Source organism: Branchiostoma floridae, chromosome 2 (genome assembly GCF_000003815.2).
Source record: "Branchiostoma floridae strain S238N-H82 chromosome 2, Bfl_VNyyK, whole genome shotgun sequence".
Classification (NCBI taxonomy): domain Eukaryota; kingdom Metazoa; phylum Chordata; class Leptocardii; order Amphioxiformes; family Branchiostomatidae; genus Branchiostoma; species Branchiostoma floridae.
The window spans coordinates 12,419,943-12,431,536 of NC_049980.1; positions in this window are offsets into that span (position 1 = coordinate 12,419,943).

The following is an 11,594-nucleotide window of genomic DNA, read 5'->3' on the forward strand; positions in this document are numbered from 1 at the left end:
TTTTGGGTCAGGCGACATATGTGATCCGGGGTCCGTCCCCGTTCGGCCTTGACGTCTGGATCACTCCACCATAGACGTTTGTCACTCACATATTGACCTCAACCGACGGGTTTGATTTAAGCGTCTCAGTCGGTTCAATCTGCGGAAAGAGGCCGTCTTGGCGGTATCATGAAATTCTGACTTGTACCAGCCTATCAAAATGGAAATTGGTCGGGATCATCGGATTGTGAGTGCACCTCGGAGCACCTCCGACGCCCTTGTTGCCCCGCAGACAGACGATATTTTGGATTAATTCCACTTTCCACAATCTGGTTCGGTATTACTTTGTATGGCATGTTGTGATAGATAACTCTGTTCCCAAGTAGCCGGACCTGCTTATGAGGGAGGGTGGGCTAACAAAAGTTCGCTGTTGGCATGAATGGCATAAACCTGTTTGCATCACCTTGTATGCATCGCATATCTTGCCGTGTCATGTTGTTTTTTGCGAATTTTCTATTTTCAGCTTATGAATACATCAACAGCAAACTCCCCGCTTCCACTTCAACGCACAATACTACAGAGATCTCAGTTGAAAACTCTTATTGCAAATGCTATTTCTAAGCTTATTTTACTCGAGCTCTCTGAATATCTACAGACGCAGCTGATATCTGTTGTAAACAGCTTTTACGCATTTGCATTACTAAGGACGCTTATGTACACTCTTTCTATACTTAAAAGTCACTCGAGTTTCATTCAGTAGTATATGTTTTCAGGCAGACCATCAATCCAACCTTAAGTATCTTTAAACCTAATGTTGGTAGCTGGCGAAATGTTTTTGACTTCTTTAAAAAGACACTGCTATCATTTCCATCCCCTTCACACACACATACATTCATGTCTACCACTTAACATGCCGTATCCATCAAAACATATCAAAAGACGATGTGAGTTTTAAAAAGTTTGCATATTTCAGAGAAATGTTTTATGAGCTTTTCTTTGCATGTTGTACTAACTGTGTCCCGGCCCACCTCTAGAAATCCATGCTTTTAGCGCTGCAGACCAAACGACCCTCTTTCTCCCGGTCGTCCCATCTAGACGGAAACTCATGCTAATCCTCCCCAGGTCAACTTCCATCCATTCACCATAAAACTTCCCCTCCTATGATAAATCCTTAATCCCCTAATGATAGGAAAGCCCAGATAGGGAAGGAACAGGACAAATTGCCTTGGTCCTAGGATTAGAAAGGGGCTAACAAATTTCGGTGTGCTTGTTGGCGTGGTTGTCATAACTCCGGACGTAAATCTACCCCGTTTTCATCACTTTTCGCCAAGTTTCCAAATTTTTCGGAGGCTGCTCGAGGGCGATAAGGCCTTTCAGCTGTCAGAAGCGACAATGTCGGGTTTTGAGCGATCGTTGGATGCACCTTAAATCCGGTAGAATTGAGCCCCTTCGTAATGGGGAGATAGGAAAACCATTACACGCTTGCTTCGGCCGGATAATGCCGAGTAATGAGTTACACGGCGTGACAGCGGTGTAGGGAGCGGTGTCACCCGTGTCAAGCCGCCACCGTCTAGCAGGGGACCCTGTGGCACTGTTCTGGCGCCTAAGTGGAGCGGGATGCACCGCTAAATCACTTCAAGCGCCATTCACTTCTGGGTGGGAGAGGGCAAGTAGCGTACAAGGGATTCACTTATGATGGGGCCGTCAAGAAAATGTCTGGTGTCACCCGGCAGCTAGCCGGACCGACAGGCATCTTACAAGAATAGAGAGGAGCACTATGTTCTTCCCAGACGCGCTGGTTTCTGAACATGTAATCAAAGTTATCTAGTCATCTCTACAACGTGTCAAAAACTTGCAAAAAATCATACATTCAGTGATGGAACTTAGTATCATGGATGATGAAATCAAATCGCCATCTTGATTGCTAGTGCTTCACGCCGAAAGTGCGTTTTATGGTCATAAAAATAGTATTGTAAAGAAAGCAATAACACGGTGATAAACGCAATAACAAGTGGTTGTCTCCATTCATGTAAGTGATATGAGGTGATGACAAAGCAGTCGTCACGTAAAGAATCATGAATTGTAAAAATAAATATTAACTTCGATTTATTATCATCCGGGCAGCCAGCACGATTAGATGATGATGATGATTATAGCAATAGACCCTTGATAACCCATACAAGAGGTTTTCTCACAGAAGGTGAAGGCAGTTTTACACAGAAGGTCTGTAAAACTGCCCATTCCGCCATTCCGTTTTATGTTGTCTTTAATCCTCATTCAATTAATACAACAACAAAAAAGGCCTTTACTTCTTCATTCGTTAATTATGTTTTATTTCTTAGACATCCACCTAATAATTACATAGATCCAAAACTGCTTTGAATAATGTACACTACATCCAAGAAAAGAAATCAACCAAAAGCATGTACATATCACCTTTCCTTTTGTAAATGGTAAGACAAATACGCACCTTTGTTTTCTTCGCTTCTTTGATTTTCGTACTTTACCAACAATGTTTTATGGCTCATAGAAGTTCTTGGATATGAGATTAACGAAAGTTCTCATCACCCAGTCGTAACATATATCAATTTTCCTGGTAGCCAATGACCTATCAAGTAAACAAGAAAACAAAACTTAACAAGAGTTCGTAGACCTCAGGCCTGCATGAAATGTATTGGGTTTCTGTAGACCTATTGTGTATTTTTGCCTTTTTGTCTGTGGTACGTGGTTGGAAAAATGAGCTTTTTACCCTGTTGGTTGTGCACCATGCAAAAGTCTGAAATTCCATTTTCTGAATTTGTAAGTTTGGACATGGACATTACTTATTTTGGATTTCTTAAGTATGTAACCAACCACAGTACCTTGAAGTTGTTGAGACGCAACCTTTTTTTTGTCTCAGATGGCCCATGTACATGTAGTTACTCTGTCACATGATATATTCAGTACTAATATCTTCCTATTTCAATGTACTGACCTAATGCAGCTGCTAAATCTCCTTGGTTTGTGTTCTTCCAATGATATTCATTAAAGATTTATTTCTGGGGTGTTATTCACTTGACATCGGAAGGTTACTTGCATAATTTGACCAATGATACTTTTATAGTAGTTCCATAGACATTAGACAATATGAATAGTGCTGGCCCCCATGATGCAGCAGCAACAGATAGTCCCCAGGGTGGTATGATATTTTCATTCAATCCATCCAACCCAAATCTAAATCTCCTGTAGTATCTAAGCCAAATTTAACAGCATAATTTACTATGAAAAATGTCCTTGTCAATCCCATTTATAGATGGCAAGCTGCTGGCAATGGAAGCTTTGAAAACTTCAGAAGCTGTTGTAGTCAGAGCAAATACCCAGCAAACATCCCCCCAAACAAATGAGCAGTTGCTTAGAAGGGGAATTTCATCATATATTTGCCGCGACAAAATGCAACAAACGATACTGAATTTAAAACAGAACCAAGCTAAGCCTCCACCACTTAACCCTGCCTGTACTATAGATTAAGCAGGCCCAAAATTCAAGCGAATAAGACTAGCCCAAAACTACAAATTACCTGTATACAGTATGGAATTGGAAATGGCATTACCAAAGAAACAAAAAGAAACACAGGACAAATCATACACATACCTTTCTCTTATGCCCACGCTCTATACAGTTCTCCTCCACATTAGAAAATTGCATCTTCTTCTGTTTAAGTTCAAGTTCAACCATGATTGCCAACAGGGTAAAGGAACTTGTACCAGAACTTTAAACTCAGTACTATACACCTCTAGAAACACCACAAAGAGTAATAAGCAAACTCCAATTATACCTGACCAACAGATATATCATCTGGTACACTTCCGTCATCTGGCACACCGTCAGTGCCACTAAGACAGGGGATACAAAGTAACCTGATACATTGAAGGTTGCCCCAGGCCAGATGATGGTTCTACACCCAACCGTAATCTGTTTTCAGAACCAAGCAGATATTGGGAGGATGCCCCAACCACACCAAAACAGGGTCAACCTATACAGTATCAAGTTCAAGCACTAGGAGGCCCAAAATCAAACCTCACCACCAGGACACCACCAACAACTCACGTACCAAATAGCAACACAATGGCACCTTGCGTTCCGGAGATACAGCGCACGCCCCGTGCCCGCACAAAAGGTAACCTAAAATGTCAAGTTCAAGCACCAAGGGCGCCAAAATCAAAATTGAGAATTATTCAGCCACCGCCGACACATGTGCCAAATATCATCGCACCCGCACCAACCGTTCAGAAGATATAACTCCGGAAATACCCCTCCCGGACACAAAATTCGACCTGCCGCGTCAAGTTCAAACGCGACAAGGCCCAAAGTCAATCCTAGGCAACAGGCAACAACTTCCCACCCATGCACCAAAAATCGTCGCAATGGTGCGTATCGTTCCGGACACACAGCGCCAAAAGTGCCCCCAAAACACCAAAAATGCCACCTGCAATGTCAAGTTCAAGCGCCAGGAGGCCCAAAATCAAACCTCAGTGTCAGGCCACCACCCCCAACCCACGTACCAAAAATCGTCGTGCTCGCACCATCCATTCTCGAGATACAGCGCCCTAAATCCCCAGCTTCCAAATTTTCCCACGCCCGTGAAAACCATACCTGCATACATGCAGGTAAAAAGTTGTGATGAAAACGTAATCTTTTTGTCCAGCAGATTCAGTAATATCTCTATCCCTTTTAAGACATATCTTCATTCCCTCAAGGATGATACTTACACATTTCTGACCCGACACTCGGCGTGGTATTATCACTCTGAACTATCTGCAGACGACAGCAAATGGCGCCTCCAAATTGTGGTTGGGACGAAACCTTTGAGCCTGACTAGCTCGTGTTGACAGCGTTCAGACTGCCATGCCGCGAGGTTTGGAGCAGCTTTGAAGCTCTGTACTCCGTTGACTGAAGAAAAGACTGCCCAAAGCGTACTTTTGAGTGGAAAGTACTCAACAAAGAAGGTCAAGGTACAATAACAGTGAAAGATAAAGTCACATGCCATGCCAAATCTGTCACTTAATCTAAGAGCCTCCCGTAAAGGAGTCAGATTTGCGGGGTTTATTTTCTTCACTGTACTAAAACAAGTGCGAAGACACAAAGTGGTGAGAAGTCTACATGTTTATAAGATACTTAGGATGGAGAAATAACTGATAGCAATAGTGATGTATCTGTGAGGACTGATGCACTTGAGAATAAAAGATACATATCAAATGACATGATTTCATATCAATGTATTATGCCTCAGTCTAGTTTATAGTTCACACTATCATGCCTTCGGACTTGTTAATCTCAATTGATGCAATGATGTTTTATTATGTTTTGCGATTATCTTAGTTTGCTTTTGTACATTTGTGGCGAGGTGAGGATCATACAAGGCAGTCGTTAGTACACTTTCATTTCGCAGGATAGAAATTGTTGTTACTTCAAAATCTTGTTGAAGTAAGTGTACACCAGTGATTGACCAGCTGTATCTAGTATAAATGGAACATTTCTACTTGACAAGTTAGATGCATGTATCCTGGAGCCAGGTGTCAGATACAGGACTGCACTGCGACGGCGTCTGTCACTTCACTAACACTCAGCCATCAGACGATCTTCTGGCCTGACACTCAAGTAACGAGCCAACTAAAAGCGAAGGAAGGTTATTGTGAACTGCTTAGAGTAAAATGTTCTTCTAGGCCTTCTAAGTAGGAAGTATCCTTGCTCTCCTGACCTGAAAGAAGAGTGGATTTGACAAAATGATGACGAGTTCACAGAAGGAGTCGCCATGTTATTGCTTTTTCGCACTTCAAGGAGCAGTGAATTTCTCAAGTTCCTTTCAGGTCGAGTTAAGTGTTTGAAGAAGCAAAACGACAAATAAAGGCAGGCTGACTTAGCGGTAGTAAACTTTCTTTCAAGGGATCGAGTAAAAAAGATATCAGTATGGGTACAATCAGTCCGTATAGCCATTGACAAAAGAGCTTGCTCTGACCGCGAGCCTAACATAACGACATTTAAGCAATGGTTGTGCACAACATTATCCGATGGATTTCGTAATAACTACTTATTCAGTACCAAGGAGAGCAACAGCTAGTGCGGTTACCCAAATCCAATAGGTTTCTTCATCAAAGGTAGTGTAGAAAAAATAGAATTTTAAGGTGCACTTAGATGGTCATAGCATTTACATGGACAGCTAGTACAAATCACAAATCAAATATACATCTTATAATAATCAGTTAGAATATAAGTTCAGTTGAAATACAAAAAAATGTCAAGTGCGGAGAGAGATGTCAGATTTGTAGTAGAAATGCTGCAACTGATTTCATTAGTTACAAAAAGCTTGAAACATTATCAAGCATCTGAATACTACTTTTCTATGATTGTATAATAGGGCATAGAATGAAAGGTCATGGACCAAAGCTAATGACTTTTTACAATAGTTCTAATGACAAGACGTCAGAAAACGTGACCAGATAACATTTAGTTGTAGGTTCATCCTTGTAGTTTGTATTATACCATTTTATGTTACATACCAGGAACTGAATCATAGAGTTACCAACTTACTGATTTGGTACGTAAATGATAAAAGCCCACTCGCCATACTGTTGCCCACCTCTGAGAGACCATTGTGTAAACTACGAGTAGAATTGAACACAGATCAGGCGTTACCGGTCGCCCTGTATGTGTTTTGTCGATACCTGTACCGCGTATCGTTCTTCTTCATTAGAATATCACGCGCCAGAACAAACATTGAAAGGGATAGTGGCCCTTGTTCGTTATCGATCTACAAGATTCATAATAAAACTAGCTACTAAACAGCATATCATTTTTAGGGAGTTAACTAAACGTAAATCTTGCTGTTCTAGACAGCCTGGGTTGAATATTCGCTAACTTCTGTAACATGTACTGTAAAAACAACGCATAGTTTCCAGTTACTGTAAGTCAAATTTTTATGTTTTGAGAAGAAGTAAGATATAGAATTTTTCAAGGGATTTTACCTAGTACTTTTTGAGCACTGTCAGTCATTTGAGAAGAATAATCCGTTACAAACCTTTCGGAAAATGTCAATGCAATGACGACGAAGCTGGCCAGAATTCGCGACAACAGCTGTACGCAGCATTACAAACGGGAAACACTTCAGTAATTCAGTACCAAGGACAGCAACAACTATTGTGGGCAGCCAAATCCGATGTTAAATCACTGTTGTTACAGGAAAACGCACGTGTTTTTAAAGGGATAAAAACAATACTTGCCATTGTTCGTCATCAATCTGCACGCGTCCTAATAAAACTAACTATTCAACAACATTTGATTTCTGGGGAGTACGCCAAGCGCACTTGTTGCTGTTTTAGACGGCCGTATAGGGTATCGGAAACTATGTGACTACGGATTTTAAGGAGGCATGAAAGCGATGACTATGATATGAAATAGACAACATCCTATTTCTTAAAATGAAACACAATTGCAGGTCTAATGATGAGTTTAAACTCAAAGGCCAAATCGTTTCTATTCGTGATAAGAAAGTAAGCATATGGCTATTTTTGCTATGTAAGAAATCAGATAATGAGTGAAAACGACAGTTCACTACGCTTCATTATGGAAAAGTATTCAATAACGTTTATTGTTGAGATATTGGCTGTAGTCTATTGACAGACGTCAAAGAAGGGTGTTAATCTCAACATTTGCCGTTATAATTTGACCGGTCTTTACAGCTCAAGAGATTCCTTGCAACACAAGACTCGTGATCTCTTAAAGCAGCCCGTAAGTGGTACCACTTGACGCAGACTTCCGCTAAAAAAAGACCAGGTTATTTTCATTAATTTCGAAGTATCCTGTATGATAAGTGGCATGGTATAGTCAATTCTCTTGATCTTACATGTGTACAACCTTAGTATATCATCGACAATATCTAAGGGTCTGGCCAGATTGAAAAAAGTACGAATCCATTCAAAAGAAGAAGACTACCACGTCCGTCATGATGTAAAATATCCCTGCCTCCAGCGTGACAAAAGGGATCCAGGCCTCAGCTCTACAGTTCCCAAATGGAGGTTTACAGAGATTGAGCGGGTTTCTCGCTCCTCTATGTCTCCTGTCTATACAGATTGTGTTCATCACATGTATCCATTACCCGTCCGCTCGGGAAGAACAGCGCGGCGACACATGCGAGCGGGGCGGCCCAAATCAATACAATGAAGCAAATAGAGATAAATGGTTAGACGGGCCATTCTTATAAAGTGGTTCCACGGGACCTCAGATTGACAGGACAGAGGAGAGAGTGGATCCAAGCCAAACACGTTATTATTGAAGGCATTATTATCACATCTATCGATTGGACAAGTCCATTACTTTGTACATTCATTTTACATTTCGGCATGTATAACACAAGCAATGGTCTAATCGATACGAAAAACAAACAGAGATAATGGACCAGATGTGACAGACTCGTAAACTGGCTGAACTGGATGTCTTGTTTTGGTAAAGCCTAAAGGTAGCTTTGTTTAAGCTTTAAACAAAACGTTTGAAGGGGCATTGTTGTACATTTGTCAGTCAAATTGTTTTTCACAGCTGAAGCACAATAAAATTTAAAACGAATTTTTCCACACATCATTGGAATAGATCTTTTGGAAAATGTGTCCGGTCCCTATGTAGTAAGACATCTGTCAAGTGCTTCGGCAAGATCTAGAAGTTAATGTGTATAATTCATGTGTCCAGTGCGTAAACACTAAAAGGTAAATATCTAGGCTATATAAGGAATGTTTGGTACATGTAATACAGAGATACATGCATCACGATTTACAACGTCAAAATATATCCCTGGTGTGTAGCAAAAGGTACTTTGACAGTGACTTAAAAACTGCTGAAACTTAAGCCGCAAACCAAATCCTTAACATGTAACATTATGTGATATCGTTGACGAAAATTACCCCCAAACAAGTGATCTGCTATTACAATAGCTGTTACTAAACTTGATCTTTAATGTATTCAAATGCTGTCTACATGCCGTCACAGAGACAGAAAAAAAACTCATATCTTTGGTGGGGTTGAGAAACATGTTTTGATCATCGTGAAAGGTACCGTGTGTTTGAAATCAAGTCGAAATTAGAAGGGTCAGACTGGGAGAGGTAAATAAGTAGAGAAAGAGATGGATGGATGCTGCTGTTATGTAATGATGTAAACCGTACCACGAACCAAAGCAAAAAATCTCAGAAAGTTTAGTGTACACTGCTTCGAAACGTTCGCTAGATAATCCACTGGACGGCGATTGAGCCACCATTGAGCGAACAAACTTGGATTTGTGTTCCCATTGATTTCATAATTGGAATAAGGTGCAAGACAGTAAAAAGAAATACACGTAAACATGCGTTTTTGTCTGTGAAGTTTACTGAGAAACTTGTAAAATGGTTAGTCCTTCAGTAGTCACTGAAGTCCCCAGTGGAAAGAGGGTAACGTACTCCTATTCGCTAGAAATGTTTTATGACCCAAAATTTAACTTTGAACCTTAATACACATGGACATCTCATAAACGCTTCTATCAAATTACTTCCAGACGGATTTAGTCCATTATTATGACTACATGTCCTGTATTAAATGTTTCCTGTCTCCTCGCCGCTTTATTGTCGATTTTCATTAGAAATTCCGGACCTCACAATTAGCGTACGGCTCGGAAAGGGCAAATGTGAGACAACATGTGGTCTATTGAAGAGCATTGATCTTAATTACAGTAGATAATGGAGTGGAGAGGAAGGGGGACGAGTCCCTAATCCGGCAAGCGCTGTTATTGAAAAGGGCATACGGAAAGAGAATTCATCATGGGGCCCCTCAAATGGCCCTAGTGCCTTTATTAGTACAGGATATCCTAAACTACGAGGGTCCTTCAAAAGTAATGTCATTGTTTTTTTTATCAAATGGGATGAGACTTGGCACAATAGTAGAGGGATATATCTTCCTGAAATTGAAATATCTCAATTTGTAACCCAGATGCTTATGACAGACTGTGTTAATTTCAAAATGAAAAAAGAGCGTTTTTTAAAACCAACAACAATTTTGGAGGACCTCCGTAACCGTATTTCACCGGATGAAATGAAAGCTTATAGACCTGCCGCTCTTCAAAAATATGATAAAGCGATTTTGGACTAGTCTGACAGTTTGGACTAGTCTATGTGTTTCCTATCGAATCTTGCACCCACATCATCAAAGACGTTTAGGTATACAAAGGATCACGTATGACCAATAAAGTCTGTGAACTCTCAGTCGAACGTTGATATCTAAGTAATCTAAGATATGATAGTCTTAGTTTCTTTGGGGTTGTACTCTTTTGAAGTTGTGATTATGGCTCTAACAAAGGTCACCTTGTATCATTGCGAAATACAAGAACAAAAATGCTAGACTTTAAGGCATGTACATCGTTTTACCAGTTCTGTACCTAAGAGATCTGAAGAATAAAACCATAAAAAGAGCACAAGAATAAATAGAGAGCTGAAATAGACAACTCTAAATTTTATATGCACGTGAGCAGAAAGTACAGACGATATAAAAAGTTGCATTCTATATCAGTGTAAGTAAAGAATACGCCACAATTTCGTTTGACTATACCTTTTGATATGAATAGAGGGTGAAAAGTATAAAACTTAGTAAAGAAATGGACGAAATCCAGATTTGTACAAAGTCCTTGCAATGTCCGTCAATTTTACACCACTAAACATGTCCTGCTTTAAAATAGACAGCCATTGATTATTAATTCAGCATATGGAAAACATAAATGTGCATACACAAACAAGCAGACTAAAAAGAGAACGTCCCCGTGACTTAGAAGCCACTTGTATTGCCCCATGACATGGGGTGTCACTCTAACACCTCTGAACTTTACTTCCTACTACTTCGGCAAGTCTGACCTCTAACGCACATCCTGCCACTCTACTCACAGTGTATGTATACTAAATCCTATCATATCAACAAACACACCAAACCTAAAGACGTCGTACACTTACAACACCTGTGATATTCACGATGAAATGAAATAATTCAATCTCCCACTGCAAATCCCGGGCCCTTTATTTATTGCAGACATCATTATTTGTCAGAGAAACAGCTCAAACACATTCAAACAGAGCGAACCCTCAAGCTCGCGTGGTAAGAAATCTGTTTCCACCCTTTTCACTTTGCCAATAGCCTATCGAGTGACAAAAGACCACCGCTAAGAGAGACAATTATCCCGTCTTTGTAATGTCCTTGGTATTTAGTGCCCCCGGTGCCCCGGACCCAGACATGCCAGGACCGTAATAAAATCAAGTGGGCGCGGGATACAAACCGCATTAGTTCTACAAGTACCAATCACATTTTCATTTGATTACAGTCATCATACAACCCAATAACAGGAGGGGATGTCACCTGACAATGCCAATAGGGCAGCGCAGAATTAAGTACGTCGTGGTGGAGGTTTTGATGGATGTGATTACTCGCTTCATCAGGCGGACACAGGATGTGGTCTCGCTGCAGCGTTCAGTGAGATGACTTCTAATGGGAGGGGTGGGCTCTGAAGGTCCCTACAAGGCACCTGCCACTGAAACGCACTAGATGACGAAAGGGGACGGGTCTGACAAATGAAATTAGTC